The 18008-nt window shown below is 42.8% G+C and overlaps 1 long non-coding RNA gene across 1 annotated transcript; it reads right to left on the bottom strand.

Annotated features, from left to right (window-relative positions):
- Positions 1-696: 696 nt before the first annotated feature.
- LOC132243855 (uncharacterized) lies at positions 697-15934 on the bottom strand. Its single transcript, XR_009455445.1, has 3 exons — positions 15863-15934; positions 14926-14975; positions 697-1569 (listed from the first exon to the last, which is right to left on the bottom strand). It is a non-coding gene; the product is annotated as an uncharacterized LOC132243855 (long non-coding RNA).
- Between the last annotated feature and the right edge of the window lie 2074 nt (positions 15935-18008).

The raw sequence follows: 18008 nt of genomic DNA, 5'->3' as shown, positions 1-18008 counted from the left end.
GGGGTGCCAAGGTTCAAATCCCTACTCTGCCATAGACTTCCTGGATAATCTTGGGCAAGTCATTTGGGCACAGATCCATTGCCATGGACTTCAATGGACCTGAAACTGCAACTATTGGCTAAACTTTTACTGACAAGTACTTCAGCTGAATCGGGATTCTGCACTAAGAGCCAAGGGTTATTAACGAACTTACAGGAATTTCAGAAACACTTACACATCTAAACTACCATGATACCAATAGGAGTTAAGTGTTAAGGCTTTTTTTTTTTTGGAAATCCTGCTGGCACCTGTCTGCACTTTAAAAATTCTTTTAAAATACATTTTCAAAACCTGGCCCAAACTGAATTGGTAGCCTGAGCGTATGTTTGAGATGAAAGCTTATTTCCTGCACGAAGAAATTTAACCGGTAAGTACAACTGTTATTAGGCTACCTTTGGCCCTTCGTTAACTCTTTTTTACTGGATGTGGCTTTTAACTTGAATGGTGGACACAACCTAAACTATGTGCAGTTATTACTAAATCACAATACTTGATCTTAACCAAAAGGCCAATAAGTATTAAAATAGCAGAAACCCAGGAGATACCAGCCCTTTGTCAACAAGTAGTAGGAATACAAAGGGGCCCTGATTTAATCAAAAAAATTATTAAAATCTACCATTTTGGGCTCTAGCAGATGTAGAGGAAGAGAATCCAGTCCCCAAGAGCTCCTCCCACTCAACAAGCTTTCCCTTTATTTTATTTTACAGGATTTAAACAAAGGAGAAGCCAAACCCTAAGGGTTGGAGGACTTGCATTTTTAAAGGCTTATGCAATGCACCTCTTTCATGGTAGTTAACCACTTTCATATTTCCCCCTTTCCCTCAATAAATGTCTCACTTTCTACACTCTCCAGTCTCTCTGTGTTCTCTCTCATATGGTGTCCAAAGTATTATTATGCTATACTTCAGCTCCTGAGTCATTTTCATAGCACAATTGCTGTAGTCTTAGTAGTGCTGTGTAAAGAAAGAATCACCTGCTGTTTCACCTACCAGCCTTATACATATGCTCCTAAACTGCAACTGCCATTTTAAATTGCTCAGCATCTTACTTAATACTCCCTTGCTAACAAGTGGGCCTGGATTCTGTCCATAATATTATGGTCCTGCCATTTCTTTTCCATTTGGTATTTGTATTTCTCATTTCTATTTTTCATAGTATAATTATTTTTGTACTTATTTTTGTCAATAATGGGCCACGTTCTGGACATGTTACATGACAGTGAGCCTTGTGAAAGCCCCTTAAACATTATGAGCATTAACTACCATGTAGAAGCCAAGCTGATCTTTGGGATGTATGTGTTAGGGAAGCAACAAGAAGTAGCAAGCGTTCTTTTCAACTCCTGGTCCTCCTCCCTTTTGTAAAAAGCAAACAAGGTCCCTCAATGGTGCGTGTGGGTGTGCACAGACAGACAGACTTAATGCAAATATGTACCTCTTTAATGGGAAGTTGGGTACCAAGGTCATTGAAGCTAACAACTCCTCTTAGCTCTTGCCTCTTCCTGTGCTCGATTCATGCAGAAGTGAAGGGCATCTGAAAGTTTACATGAAAAAAGTTTTAGCTGTTATAAGAATTAACAGATTAGTAATACTGTATCTATTATATATATTAATGGCTTTGATATTTTAATGGTGATTTTCTGAGTTGTGGTTAGAACTCAGATTTTAGAAGTAGGATTCAAATTCTATTTTTCATTTACTTCCTCATTAATTAACACATTAACTCATGGTATAGAAAAGTAGCAGTTTCCTTCTGACTGCTGTGAAACAGCTGTCTGTGCAGGAACAAACACCTTAACTTATAGCTGTGTCTTAAGACTTTTTTTTTTTTTTTTTTTTGCTTCTTGCTAACTACTAACAATAAATGTAAAAGTAATCCTAGTTTTTATTTGAAGCTATCTTGGCTTTAAAAGAACCTTCCAAAAATGATTGATACGATGAATTAAACCCATAGGTAACCCCTGAAATCTGCTTTGAATAGCAACAAATTCCTAACAATACCTTGAACGCTTGCAGGAAAGAAATCTAATCTCTGAACTCCTAAAGGTCAAGATTTACTGTCTGGTAACACGGCTCAAGTGTAAATGCTCTGTAATGCTACACTAGGTGATTGCTTTGCTCTCTAGACAATGTCAATTTTGTCCAAGTAGCTGCAGATGTGTCTAGCATTAAGTCAGAATGGTGTCAAGGGCCCTTCTTGAACACTGCCGGCTTCTCAGAAAAACTGGTCCTAAAGCCCTAGTCTATTACAGACCATGCCCAAAAGACAGATATTTAAGACTCAAAGGAGGATGGAGAATAAAGGTGCATTAGATTTTTAATGTTTCAGAGTCAGGAAACTCAGGAGAAGAAATTCTCTTGCGATTCAAGGGGGCATATTGTCTGTTGGTGTAAACTGTCATGTGCCCACTGAGGATCTGCTCCCAAATGTCCTTCCCCTGCAATCTTTTCCCTGGGGCTTCCTGAGCAAGGTACTGCCACTTCATCTATACAATCCTACCCTACAGCTACTTTCTTGTTAAACCATTTATCACTGCTCTGACCCATTCAAGCTACACAGAAGCAATAATAAACTATTGAATGCATTCAATTCAAAACTATAGCATAGTATAGTAAACCTAGGCTAGTATAGTGAGTCGCATGTCAAGGAAGACCTTGGAATGGGGAAAGCAAACACAAGTTCTGTCTTGCAAATGAGGATTAGTCTACAAATGATTCATCCTCCTAAATAACCCTATAATTTGAAATTTTCCTTTGTACAGCAAGTATTATTTAAGTTTTCTGAAAAATACACAAGGCTTTATACTTTTACTGTTTCCTGTAGTCACTCAAGTATTCTAGAAAACCTCTTTTGAATGAGCTCACCAGATGTTAGGATGATTCAATGATTAAGGTGGTTCTTCCTTGCATTAGTTTTGTAAAGACAAAAACTCTGTTAGTAGGTCCCTTCCCCTAGCCTCCTCTGGTTGGAATGAGGATAAGTTCTCTCCTAACATGACCACATGTTAGATGGGAGCTGACCAGGAGTTCCCACATCAGTGATCACCCATAACCACGTGGAAAACAGTCACAATGCTCAGTGCTTCCCAGGTCCACAGGATTCCATGATACATCTACAACCCATATCACCTTCCTATGGGCTGCACCTTATAATCCACATCCCCATTTCATTTATGACCTCATATGGCCCCTACCATTTAGCAAAGAGTTTGTTTTCTGTTGAGGGGAATTACAACAGGACCCAATCTCTGGGCTGATAGATCCAGAGCCACACATTCTTGTTACAATGCTGTTCCTGCATTTGCTGTACAACTCTGAGTTTTTCCCTAACAAAGGCCCCTACTAGATCCGGTTGCTTTGGTAGCTAGACAACATATTGAATGACATTCTGGGCCTTTATTCCTTGCACTTGTCAGATCTCATGGAGCAGGTCTAACACCCCTTGAGGCAGTGTCCCATATAGGAGTTCAGAGGGAGAGAACACTATAGATCGGGGTGTCCGACCTTTTTTGAATGTGGGGCCAGATCATGAACTTTTATCACCCAGTGGGTCGGCAGGAGCAGGTGCTCACATGGCCTGTCCCGTCTGGCCGTGGCCTGGGGGCGCAGAGGTCAAGGGGAGCCACCTGACCCCGCCGTGTCCTCCCTGCCACCTGGGCGGCCTCAAGGATGCTCCCACACCCGTGCGCCTGGGCTCAGCAGCCAGGGGGACATGTGGGGACTCTACATGGGGGTGCAGGATGTTCAGGGACACCCCCCCTGCTCCTTCTCCCCCAGGACAACCCAAGCACGAGCCCACCCTCCCTCCCTGGGGCCTGCAACTCGCCACCCCCAGCACAATGTCTGCGGGTACAGGAGGATGCGGGGAGGCGGGAGCAGCGTCGGCGTCCCGCCCCGACAGCCACAGCAGCAGCAGCAGCAGCATCTCCCGCAGGCCCAGCCACAGCATCCCTCAGAGCCAGCATCCACACCCCCTGCGCCCGCCCACTGCACCGCAACCTGCTCCAGCCCATGCGGCCAGCAGGGACCGGCACAGGGCGGGGCCAGCATGCAAATGAGGAAGGGAGGGTGGGGCTAGGAATGGAAACCCTGCAATATGGGAGAGGGGAGGAGCTGGCATGCAAATGAGGAAGGGAGGGGTGGGGTGAGGAAGGGACACCGTGAAATGAGGTGGGAGGGAAGGAGCCGCACTGCATCAGCAACGTCAAGCTGACGCGGTGCATGTGGGAACTTTGTCCCTTCCCCAGCCCTTCAGCAGCCATTAGGAACCTGCTGAAGGGTTGGGGGAGGGACAGGGAGTGGTAATGAAAGTAAACAGTGTTTACTTTTGTTTCTCATCACAGCACTGCGGGCCTCAGAAAATGGCTTGGCAGGCCGCATGGTGGCCTGTGGGCCGTATGTTGGACAAGCCTGCTATAGATGTTTGGGACATCTCCTGGATTGCGCACAGTGCATAAGGAAGGAGCACATTCCATTTCCAGGGCTCCCCGTCACACATTTCTTTAACATCTTCTTCAGGATCCAGCTGAACCTCTCTAGTAGACTTTCTGTCTGTGGCTGGTAAACTGATGTTCTGACCAGGTGGACGTTCAGAAGTACCCACACCTCTTGCAGAAGGTAAGACATGAAGATTATGGCTTGATCCATTAATATTTCTCATGGGAGCTCCACTCTCCAGAAGATTTTTAGCAGTTCCATAGCCACTTTTGAGCTGAGACATTATGGACTGATACTACTCCAAGTACTGGGTAGCTTTATCCACAAGGACTAGGATAAACTGGCACCTACTGATACTGGGTGCCAAAAGTCCTATAATATCTATTCTCACCTGCTCAGTGGGGTACTGACAGCTAAATCCCCCACAGATGGGTTCCTACCCCAGGGCTGATTGCCCCTCTAAAGGAGCCAGACTACCTTATTACAATATAATGCAAAGTCATTTTTTTGTGCATCCCAGTCTATCAAGTTTCTCAAAATCAGGTATAATTTTAAGGTCACAATCCATTCCCAGCTGGTAAAAATGCTTTCAGATTTCCCTATATTAAAAAATGTAGTTTCTACAAAATAGAGCTTCTTCAATCAAAAGTAATAGGAATTTTAAAAAGTGCTGCTCTTTTTTCTATGGTGCAAAGCCATCAAGGAGCATTGAGACAAGCATTGCAGCCATGTATCTGAACAGTTCTTTCATTTGCTCCTCCAGATTTGTCAATGACAGACATGGCTGGAAAGTGAAAGTAGTCCAAAGCAACCTGCGATGGCATTTTTTGTGCCCCCATATAGGAGCTTCCTATTCAAATTCAAAATAACTTATATTGGACTTTAATCAAGATGCTCCAAACTATTATAAATGAGGTCTAACTCGTCTAGTCATTTCTCTTTGTTTACCTAACTGTTAATCTTGGTAGGTAGGAGGTATACAGTGGCCCCATGAGATAGGAGATTAGCAGCTCTGGGCTACGCTTTTCCCAGTTCACCAACAACTTTCAATAGTGCCCTAGCCACTACAGGTGGCTTGACTGTCTCTTCTGACAGGGCTTACCAAAAAGATAATATTTCACAAGAATGACAATAATTAGGCTTTCATTCTTTGCAGTAGTATTTGCTGAAAATATATTTTCCTTGATTTTTTGAATCAATGATATTGTGTCAGACAAAGTACATTTCATATGAATGTAACTCTTTTAGCACACTCTGAAAAATGCTTGCAATATAACCAGCATGTCAGTTCAAGCATGGTATGTGAAGCCATGGGACCAATCCTCAATCACACAAAGTTTCCTTTGATGCTGCTCTTGCTGCTTGCGATAGTGAGATCTCTGGCTGTTCCAACATGCACTGGGGGTTTAAGTTCTGTGCAGCTGAAGGTCTAACCCACTGCATTCAAGCCACTCTTGCCAGTTTTCATATTTTTCTTTCAGGTCTCATGATATTTGACATTTTTCTTAAGCTTCAACTCCTGAAGTCATGAGATTTGTATCTTGAGAGCTGAGAGTGATGTAAAGACACTAGCCCTAATGGGTACAGAGGAAGTTTTCAAAATATGAATCCTAAGGATTCAAAACTGACTACTTCATTTGCTGGGTTTATTTTTTTGTTACTTTTTTTGGAATGTGACTAGATTTTCAGGCAATAGAGGCTGACAGTTCTGGAGATGTACCCAAATGAGGACATCCCATTCCAGCCAACTTCTCTGAGGTCCCAGTGGACTTTAAAAGCTGTCCCTAGGGAAGGCAAGTAAAAAGTCATCCATCCAAACCTACAGATGGAATGGATAACTTTCAGCTTGATACACAAGGTGCAATGAATCTGGTCCTCCTTGAATTTCATATGGCTCAATAAGAGTATTGTGAACCACAGGAGAGAGGAAACAGACAAAAATCTGACACTTTGAAGGCTGCCTTTGCATTCTCTCCAGGTGTCACAGGAGACTTAATCTGCTGAAGATACAGGCTAGGTACAGATATTCAAAAAGCCTGAGGCGGACTCAGTTTCAATTACAAAGTTTTCTTTAAGTGGTAGGTTTAGATAGGTAGTGAACAGAACACACATCTGCCCTTTGGTGGAAGGGGAGGCAGGATGGGAAGGATCTTAGACCAAGTTCCACCATTTTTAAATCAGTCTGCGCATGTGAAATTTCTGTTCTGTTATAGGTATAGACCGGTTTCTGATCACTTATACTGGTAAAAGTCTAATGTCTTTACCTGATGAAGATTAAGACCCAGTTCCACAAGAGTATTTAAATGCCCAACACACAAGGTCGCTATAACTGTACAGTTAAGTTACTGTCCTCACCAGCAGCACACTGTACTAATCCAGCAGGTTGTCTCCCAAATCAGAAGCAGTTTTGCCACAGCTGACATGGCAGGCTAATTGGCATTGTCACTCAGCAGTGATTTCTGACCCACCCCAAGAGCCCAGTGGAAACAGCTACACTGGTACTAGTTTAGAAGACAGTCCACAAAAGTAGCATAGCATACTTGAGGGCAGTAGCACTGAGAATAGAAAGGTTATTGTGTAAACATAGCCATTGTGGACCTGAGCCGCTATGCTTCTTTGTGTGTTCAACTACACAGTATCAAACTTGCTAGAGAAAGTCCACTTTCAAGTAAGAATTCAAGTAACTTTTGTCTGCTTAGCTCAGGGATGAATTTACTCTATTTAGGTTGGGGGTTGTATTTTAAAAACCTAGTCACTATATTAACACTCCATTGATAATTTTTTTATAAATACATTAGCTATAAATTAATAAAGAAATAATAAATAACAACATTTTAATAACTGGGCAATATAATGCTATATAGTCCAGCATATATATTAGTCTAGCATGATTTATAGCAATCTCCAAGAACTTAGATGCTCAAAATGCCGTAATGTGCTTGAAACAGCTATTAACCTTTTATAAGCCATTTTTAAATCAAATCTTAAATATGTAGCAGGTTTACCTTTCAGAGCTAGGGTTCAGTCCCAGGCTTGAGATCCTGCTGTTTTGATTGGTGGAGCCCATCCACCAATCAGGAAGCAGCAAGAGAAATAAAGCCACGCCCCTTTCCTGAGGGGAGGGGGAGAAGAGCTCTCCCAGACCTGACTGAAGACTGTAAACTGCCAGGTCTGGAAGACTTCAGGGGCAGAGTCCTAGAGAGTATAAAAGGAGCTGCGTGCCCAGCACGAGGGGCAGACGCATGGGGGACAGAGAAGAGAGGAGAGTGGGGCTTAGAAGAGCTGAGGAGAGCTGCTCAGCAGGGCGAAGCAGGAGCCCAGGCAGAGCTCATGAAGACTTCTAGCAGTGGGGAGCATGGCATGGCTTCAGCAGTTAGGCTCTCAGTGCGCAGCACGGTGCACAGCATCCAGACCCTAGGAGCTGCATGAGGTGGCTTGGGTCTGCAACCTCTGGTGTGCAGCCAGAGACACGGTGCACAGGCTGGTGCATGGAGCAGGACCTTTGGAGCCCCTGGGGCAGCTCAGGTCCTCAACCCCCAGAATGAGGCTGGCAGCTCGGTGCAGGAGGTGCTGCACTGAGGGTGAGAGACCCTGGGAGCTGCTTGAGGTGGCTCAGGTCTAGAGCTGCTGACACGGGGCAGCAGCTCAGTGCAGACAACGCTGCCCAGAGAGTTCGGGAACAGATCAAGTCTCGGTGCTGCACAAAGCTGTCCAGGCCTCTGACCCTTAGCACAAGGCGAAGTGCCTACTACACACAGCAGTGCATGTAGCCCTAAGCCAGGACAGCGGCAACAGAGTCAGGAAAACCTGGCAGGGAACAGAGCTTGACCTGGAGAACAAGAGGCAACCCTCTAGGACCGTGGAGCAGTAAGTTACCCTGGAGAGAGGGTCCCCACAGGGAAAGGGACCCCCCCGAGGGTTGCAAAGGGGCACCATGTGGGTGATAGCGGGGGAGCTTAGAAGTCTCTGGGGTCTTCCTCTCCTTTTTCTTTCCCCCCACCTCCTATCCTGTAGTGGTACCTTGGGAGTGGGGCCCCTGCCCTGGAGGCACCCAGGTAGTCTAAGGACTACTGATTATATTTGTGGACTGTGCCTTACAGTTTATGTGAATAATCTGAAGTAATAGTCTATATATGAATAGAGTTATAAGGTAGCCCAATCAGTATCCTTTGTTCTGGTTTATTCTATTGTTCATCTGTATTTTAAATGATGTGTGTGTGTCTGTGTGTGTGTGTGGTATAGGGGTTATTGTTTTGTAAGTTTGTACAGTCCTTACAGTTTTGTAAGTTTGTACAGTGAAGTCCTTACCCTTTAATGGTTTTGTTGTAATAATAAATCTGTATATAGTTAAGTAATTGACTGACTGGGCCTGACTCTACAGGGGATGGAGGCGACTGCTGGGCTGTTGTGTCCCTCCCCAGCACACTGCCCTGCCAATAATTCCCTCAACTGAAGAGGGAAGTACAAACCCATGTATACTCAGGCTACAAATATAAAGTGTGACTGAACCCTTTGCACAATACAGCTTCCTCCTCATGTTACTGATGTGCTTGTAATTCATGTCTAAGTGCGTGATATGAAGTTCTATTTTATTGACGTCAGACTCTTGGAGGAGATCAGAAAAATGGCCTTTGAAAAGCCCATGCCTAAATTTGGCCTGTGTTTCCACATAGTGGCTGCATGGGTTTAACTAAAATCCGGGCAAGCAGCTACAGGAACACAAAATAGTCCAGACCTGTTTGTAGCGGTTTAGCTTGTGCCAGCAGGCTTGTCTCCACACAGAGGCTTGAATTGGGTTATCTAACCGAATTTGTTTGAAACCACACTTGGTTTACTAGTGCAGCTATGCATGTAGCACAAGCCTTCAAGCTAGGCTTCACCCTGAGCCAACTCACTTCTGTATTTTGAAGTAATCCTGTTGAGGCCTTATTTGTAGACATGAGAGAAGCTGATACCACAAGACCCCATGCTGGGCAGGCAGTCATTAAGCTCTGAATGGGATTTTATGGAAACAAGTATAATTTAACTTCTAGTAGTGGCATCATTTGGATTAGTCCCAGGAAAACCCAGTACAAAAATAATTTCCAGCAGCATAGGATATGTAAGTATTTACAGAGCATTTTGTAAACACACTGCAATTAAAAACATTTAATGGAGAGCAAACCTACTTTACCATATGGCAAATCGTCTTCAGTTAAGACAAGAAAGGCTCAACGTCTGACAAAGAGGACAAGGGAGACAGCGTGTAAATCCCAGAGTCTTGACAGGCAAGGGGCCCCCAAAATAACTTATCCATACCAGAATTACAGCAATGACATAGAAATGTAGCCCCAGGCTTCACATCTTTGTCATGGGATGCAAAGACACCTGGAAAAATCTCTATGTAGGACCAGCATAACTTACATGAAAAATAATTGCTTTAAGCAGCAGGAAATCTGAATTGCAGCATTATCCCAGAACACTGCAGCCTGTTATGGCTGTCAAGAACTGTATCGTGAGATTAAACTCCATCTAGACAAGACTTCCTCTTGAGTTAGAGTTTCCTGTGCAAAGTTGGGGGGAAGGATTGCTGATAAAGGGAAAGTAGAGCAGAATTCCTTAATGAAACACTCCGACTTTCCTTTCAACTCCCATTTGATGCGGGAAAAAAAGAGAATCCAAACAGATTCTAAAAGAGGTTTTGAAATTCTTTAGGAATTCGTGCAGCTATGCACCATTTTTTCATACAAAAAACACATGAATCTTTTTCCCCCAAAAAAGGTGAACACCAAAGTGTTATTGCTTTTTATGGTTTTTACAATCAAGATGATCACTGATATCATGATGGCATGGCACCTGCAATAACCCGTCACATGTCAAGTTGCATCACGTAGATGACCTACAGAGAAGCAGTTACTAGGTTAATCCCTATGAAATGCTGCAGATGAGAGGTAGTTGCCCAGAGTTACATTTTTTTTTCTGTTGCACTGGAATGACTGCAGTCATTGTACCAATGTGCCACTCACTCCAGCTGAGTTGTGTAAGCCAGCCATTAATATGTTGTCATCCTCTTCATCAAAAGCTTCAGAGAGGTTAAGCAGCGTCAGCACTTGCAAGTACCAAGACTATCTTTTCCTACCACTATATAGCAAAAAAGGGAAAATGAGTTCAATAAGGAGGTAACCCAATATAGAATTAACCCCTACTATGAGATACCAATGTGATTAACTTGTTAGGATTTAAAAAGGAAAGCTCATTTTAGGAACGTGACTAGCTTTCCAGGCAGCAGAGGATGGCAATTCTGGAGATGTACCTGAATGAAGACATCCCATTCCAGCCAACATCTCTGGGGTCCCAGAAGACTGTGTAACTCTCCCTGTAGAGCTCTGGTCAGAGGAATCTCCATGGATATGAATTTTACTTGACAAGTTTACATCTAGCTTCACCAGAAAGACATCTCTTCTCCCTTCAAGGAACCTTGCCTGCTCTGGAAGCCTGGCCAGCTCCAAAGTTGTGTATTATTAGGACTGGTAATATACAATTACTTACTTGCTAAGATTGTATCTTGCTAAGATTACTGAACATGCTAAGATTATATCTATATGCATGCTTGGAGTTAATATTTTATAAAGCTCAATAAAACTGATTTATTAAAGAGTTAACTGGGTCTTTGGTTGGAGGGAATGAATAGGTCCCCAGATGGGGGGAAATTATTAGGTTCTCATTTGGAGAATTGATCCTGCTGTTTGCTTTCTCTCCATTTAGGAGGAGAACAAGATAGCCTCTGATTCTTAAGGCAACTCCACTTATTTGGCACCAGCAACCAGATGAGTGGCATGGGGTTGATTCATGGGCTGGATCAGGCACATGGATCTCCCCCACTCTTGCATGCTGGATCCACTGCACACAGTAGCCATGTGGGGTCAGTCTGGCACATACCATGTATACCATGTTGGCCAACTCTGAGACCCAGGGGCAGCACTGAGGATTGGATGATGGGGGCTCAACAGGTCAGAACTTTGACACTCTTTTACTAGACCAGGAGTTGGCAACATACAACTCCCATGTTGGATCTGGCCAGTAGAGCCACCGGATCCAGCTTGTGCAGGTGGAGGGCTTTGCCTGAGTCCATGCCAGGGCCCAGCAATGAGAAGCTGAGCCAGCTCCACGGCCATTTCTCCCCACCTCCTGCTTTTTCCCTCTGGCTGCAGCATGGGTGCAGCTTCTAGCTAGTGGGGAGCTGCACCTACATTGCAGCAGCGGGGTGGGAGGGAAGCAAGGAGAAGTTGCAAGAGCAGGGATGTACTTTGCAGCTGCCCGGCCCCAGTGCAGCTCCTCACCAGCTGGAAGCTACACCCGTGCTGCAGCTGTGGAGCAGGGTGGCAGCCGTGGCAATGCAGGTTCAGCCCCCAGATGTCTGGCCCTGGTGTTGGTGCAGGGAAAGCCCCCCTGCTGCTGACACACTGCTAAAGTCATGTGGCACATGTCTTTTTAAAGGTTGCTGACCACAATCAGGGCCATCCCTGGGGGGCACAAATCAGGGCGACTGTCCTGGGTCCCGTGCTTTGCGGGGGCCCACAGAGCCGGGTGGAGCAGCCGCGGTGACTCCGCTCTGCCACTGGCTTCATGACTGGCTGCTTGGCATGCCCCCCCGCCAATGAATCTGCTCAGGACTTCCACCCTCCTCACCGCCAAGTCTGCTGCCGGCCTCCTCATGTCTGTGGGCAGGGCCCCGCACAGGCTGATTTGCCCCAGGCCCGCACCCTGCTTGGGTCGTCTCTGACCACCGTACTAAATCATACTAGTCCAGCACTCTAGAAACACTTTGGTCATCAAAGGGTTTAGTTTCATAATAGCTAGGGTCAGGAGGGACCTGAACAGATCATCTAGCCTGACCCCTGATGCAGGGTTAAATAACTTCCATAACTAGTCAAAGTTAAATGACATTTTTAAGCTTCTTAATCTGCCCTAAGTGAACCAATATTCAGAACTAATGTGATCATAATTTTTTCTTCCAGTTCATGTGATAGGCATGCACTGAAGAGGGGGTGCAGGGACAAGAGAACCTGCTTAGGCTCATTAACTCGATTAAACTAATTTCAGCAGCAGCAAAATATCAGACACATGGTAGAAGTCACAGGATTCACTGGTAAAGAAGAATTCACACAGAATAGCTGCTGTTGTGGTACCTGGTCAGCACTCAGGCCTAGCTAGTGCAGAGAGTGTGGGCAATATCACAACTTTGATAAACAAAAAATACTAAATGGATGCATTAATGTCCATACATTTTCAGGTTTCCTTAAATTCACCATAACTTGCATTTGTGCTGGCTTAAGAGGTATAATTCTTGAGATCCAAATATCTACCACCTCTTGAAAGACACAGAAATGGTGCAAGTCTGGCTCTGAGAGTCTATTGACTACTTGCATATCACAAGGACAGCGCTCCAAGCCTAGCACAATCTGACAAAACCTACACAAATGTTCCATTCTGTAGACTACAAAAACTTCCCATTTGCTTGTTTTAGCTCTGTTTACACTTTCCAATCAGCTACTAGAGAATTTAGGACCATAGACATTGCTATACAGGGTCCATTTAATCTGGTATCCTGTCTAAGAGCAGCTAGTATCAGCTGCTTCAGGGAAAGGTACCAGGACTAGTTATGGAATAACTTGCTCAGACGGAAATTTTCTACTTACTCTCATTAGAAATTATTATCTGGGGGAAGCATCAGAATTTCTGTCTTTTTTTTTTTTTTTGAATCCTTATAATTTTCTCTAGATTTGATTTTGTTGGAAAAATACCTTGTCAAAAAATTCCCCAACAGAAAATGCTAATCAGGCAAAACCAAAACTGTTTTCAGTAAAGAGTTCTCTCTCAGTGTGTTTCTCATTTTGAAAAAGTAGGCATTTCCAAGTGAAAATTTCCATTTTTGGTGCAAAATGGTATACCATTTTGAAAATAAAGCTAATTATACAAAAAAGTTCTTAAATTGAAGGAATCATTTTGACTGACTTGGAACCAGTTCCTTCAGGTTGTCAGTTCATGACAAAATTTTGAAATTGGGTTGTTCTTGTCAATTCCAAATAGAGGAAGTCTGAAAAATCTCAAATATTGTCTTAAGACTGGGGGGAGATTCCAGATCAAGTCTGGATATTTCTGCTATCTATAAGAGCACCCTTTATGCATGTGCTACATGCCATGGTACCAGACCATCTAAACTTGTTGAAAGGTTAAAATGTGCTGAGAAGTCTATAATTGAATCTGGCCAATTTGCACAGTTTGGGGTTTCATTATCATCTAATGAAGTGGGTTCTTGCTTAGGTATCTCTGATTTAGTTAGCCTACAACCTGCATCCCTACCCTGCCATTAGAAAACTTAAGCATGAAGGGTGCTCTTACAGAGAGCAGCAGAACTATCTAGACTAGATCTGGGATTCCCCCCTTATCTCAAGACAATATTTGAGATTTTTCAGATTCAGAATATTGGATAGTTTATATAATTATTCTAGGTATATTAATGTACCTTTTTCCATATAATACAGTCAATAGGGTTTCAGGCAATGGACATGTGATGATTCTGTTTTTGTTTTGTTTGGTTTTTTTAACAGTAATCACTTCCATTTATATATACATGTGTGGAGACAAATTTGAAGACATAGAGCATAAATCAATTGTGAAACAAGAAAATGATTACTGTTTGGAAGTTAACTCAGTTTCTTTATGTTTTGATATGAGTTTTCAGCTCTTGCCCATCTAGTATTTTGCAGTATGCTCCAAATGGACAAGAAAAGCACATTTTACGGTTACTGCTGACTAAAGCAAATCTATCATGAGTTAGCACTTTCAACAGGAAACATGTTTCTGTTTTCCTTGGAATAAGATTTTAACATTAGTGTAATTCAACAATTGCAGTCCTTAATTTTTTTTGTAATGAACTTTTCCTCTTACTTCAGTTTTCTTCCAGCTCCTGTTTTGATTTTCAGTATAAACTGGCCTGAACGTGCTCAGCATGACAACATCAAAGTGTTCTCCTCCATTTCAAGGGAAATTCTGCATGGAAACCCAGTCCCAACTCTGCCTAAAATTAGGGCTGAATGTTTCCTGTTTCTAAGAGCTCTGAGTTGAGCTTCTGCTTGATATTTTCAAAGCTAGTTAGGGGATTTAAACATACAACTATTGAAAATAATAGGAACTGTGCACCTTATAGTCAACTTAGCGAATCTCAGTCTTTCATTTTCTAATCTCCCCATACCACATTCTCATTTAGCTTTCAGCTTCGGAAAGAACTGAAGAAAAGGTTCTCTCTCTGCCACATGTTCCCTCTATCTGCTTCGTTGTTCTCTGTTAACGTCATTTTTTTTAGTTCACCTGTTTCTGGTTTCCTCCTGCAACAGGAGGGGTGTGTACAAACACATGCAAAGTTGCCTCCAGATTTTTTTTTAAGGTATGTAGATACTTTTAAAAATCTGACCTTTTGCATCTCTATGGCTCATTTCCTTGTTTTGTAGATGGGACAATATCCTACAAGACAGGAAAATTCTAATCAGCGAGGACAGAGGCATTTCATACCGTTATGCATTCAGACAATATGGCAATGAGAATAGTGCAAGACCTAAAACAGATCAATGGAATAAATCCTTCCAAGAGATGGAGTTATACGATGCATATTGGCAGTTGATTCATATTCTTTATAAGCAATCATTCACCATCACCTCCACATATGATTTCACATATTCCACGCTGCACACATATCAGACCTAAAAAACAGCTTTTTCCCAATAATGCCAAAATCCTTACCTTTGCAGATCTGTCAGTCATTTATTAGCTTCGTAATTAGCATCATTACTTACTAAAGATTGAAGGGAGACCAAACTTTATTTTAATCCTTACTTGGATTTGAATCACAAAAATGTTGCAACTCCCAGCATGAGATCTTGACTGAAATAAGCTAGTCTTTAATTAAACAGAAGTTCAAGATTATTCTTTAATTATGCAGATTTAAGCATTCAATCATTCAACCAGTCCTATCATACACTGTATATCATTTAATCTCACCATCCACACTATGAAGCCAGACATTCTGAGACTTCACTGCAGTCAAACTGTTATAAGTTAGCCTGGCTGCATTTTAAACTGGGGACTTTTTAGTGATCATTATACATAAATAAAATGGATCATAAATCCATTTCTGTTCATTTAACAAGGCAGCCCTTTCCTGTGACATGTATGAAATGGGAAATTGAGCCTGCAACAGGCAACTGGTTTCAGATCTGCCTGGCAGCCTATCTGGGCATCTTTCTTTTCAGAAATACTGTAGTTACGTAAATGCACAAGAGGTATAAATACACCTTGGTGCAAAAGGCTGAGCAAGGCCTTGTTATACCACTAAAGCCCTTAAAGTACGGTACCTGAAATGCGCAATGTTTTGTAGGCCTCTGTGTATGGGAGTATTTAAGAAGACCTGATTTGTAGACTTCCTATGAAAGAATGAGATGAATAAAACCACAATTAACCTTTAAACTACAGTATGCATAATGGAGCTACATGTAATAACCGATGAATGTTACACGTTAAATATGTCTGATTATTAGAGAGTAGCTAATGTACTAATACAAGTCATAAAAGGTTGTTTGCATAGAAACAGGAGGAGATAATAGCTTTGTGTGGCTATCCATTTGACTATGCTTGAGGGATAATGCCAAAGCCATCCACCTTGCTGCGCCACCAGCAATCCCCTGCTGAGCCCTTCAGTCCTTTTTAGAAAAGGTGGGGGAAATCACAGAAAAGTGGGGTTGAAATGTGGTCTAGTCCAACCCCCTGCTCAAGGCAGGATCAACCCAGATTAAACCATCCCAGACAAGTGTCTGTTGAGACTATTCTTGAAAAATTTCAAGGATGGAGATTCTACAACTTCTCTAAGAAGCTTGTTCTAATACTTGACCACCCTCAGAGTCAGTTGGTGCCCTGGGCAAATGCTGCAGAAGAGTGGGGGTAAGAGACAGGGAGGAAGGGAGAGCGTTCTGAGATCTGAGGATTGCTTACCTTCACTTAACAAACAATAAGTAGCATAAATGAAGGAGCTGCAGAGGGAAAAGGGGGCTGTGAGCAAGCATAGGGAAGTCATTTTACTGTAGAACCTGTAGGGTGTGGAGGTCTGGGAAGAGTAAATATCCTGTTTGTCAGAAGCAGTAAGCACCTATAGCATCCAGCTCAATTTAGTGCGTTTAAGAGTCAGAGCCTTCGCATTTTTAATCTAAAACATACCATGGAATCCAAGAGGCTTCTACATTTTCAGGGGGTATACAGTAGCTCGAGACAGCAGCACACAATGGAAGAGGGCATACATGCCTTAAAGGCGACTAACAACCATATATATTTCTATTTTTTTATTTTTAAAAACACTAATTACAGGTCTTATGCTACAAAGCAAAATGCTTAATGCACTACTGGGAGGCATTCATGTATTACAGGGATAAGCAGGGCATAAGAAATTACAAAGAATAGAATGTAAGTGGAGGACTCCCAAGACCTTGCAGCACAGGGTTTTTAACTCATTAAAAGGCCCCACTCTTCTCCAAGAACTATCAAGTCTATTCCCACAGTTTTTAGTGGCACAGAAATGTAAACTAGGTGTCAAATTTACAAAGCCATTCTGTGTGGCTCTAGGTGCTAGTAGAGGGCCTGGGAATCCAGGGACAGGGCAAGCAGGGGTGGGGCCTACAGCCAACATCCAGAGCATGGAACATCATTGGTGAGGCACGTTGGTGATGGGGTCAGAGCAACAGCTGTGCCAATTCCTGCAGCCGCTGCTGCTCACCCCACTGCTGTCATTGCATCTGACCTTAGCCCAGGGGGCAGTGCAAGTTTGACACCCCTAATATAAACAAATAATGTACATACAAAGGAACAGAGTAGAAGCTACATGAGCAGATCATAACACTATTACACTGAGCTTATATACTTACTTGTAAATGAAGATGAACCCTGATCTCACACTGGTAAGTAATTGCAGAGGTAGTCCCATTGAGTCTCTTGGAACAACTCATGCCAGTCACCACTCAGTGCATGTAAAAGGTTCCCTTAAACTGTTATATCCTATTCAACACAGAAGCTTGGCCAGGTTCACTTGCCTGACAGACTGATTAGCTGAAACAGTTCTGACCATATGCTTACAGCAATAATTCTCTTAGCATTGGGCAAGAGAGAGATATCAGAGACTGGAACAATAAAAAGTAAAAGCAAAAAGTCAAAAAATAAATTGTTCTAGCTCAGCTTTTCTACATTTCACTGCAGCCAGCAGGTTGCATTCAGTGGCATGAGTTTCTCCACAGCAGTCCCAATGATTTTGAATATATGTTTTAAAGTTTCCAGCAGATATCATGGTCCAATTATACCATTTTTTCTACATACACAGGCTACATGGGAAAAATGTGTCAGTTAAAAAATTCCTCCATAATAGTTAATTTACAGTATTTGTTGTTTTATACACTAACTGTAAAGGAAAAAAATAAATCCTTAAACTTAACATCAACCAGTGCTAACAAATACCTTATG

The sequence above is a fragment of the Alligator mississippiensis genome, chromosome 11 (assembly GCF_030867095.1).
Source record: "Alligator mississippiensis isolate rAllMis1 chromosome 11, rAllMis1, whole genome shotgun sequence".
NCBI classification, from domain to species: Eukaryota; Metazoa; Chordata; order Crocodylia; family Alligatoridae; genus Alligator; species Alligator mississippiensis.
Note: the sequence above shows the minus strand (reverse complement) of the source record. Positions and strands in the feature narration are given on the sequence as shown.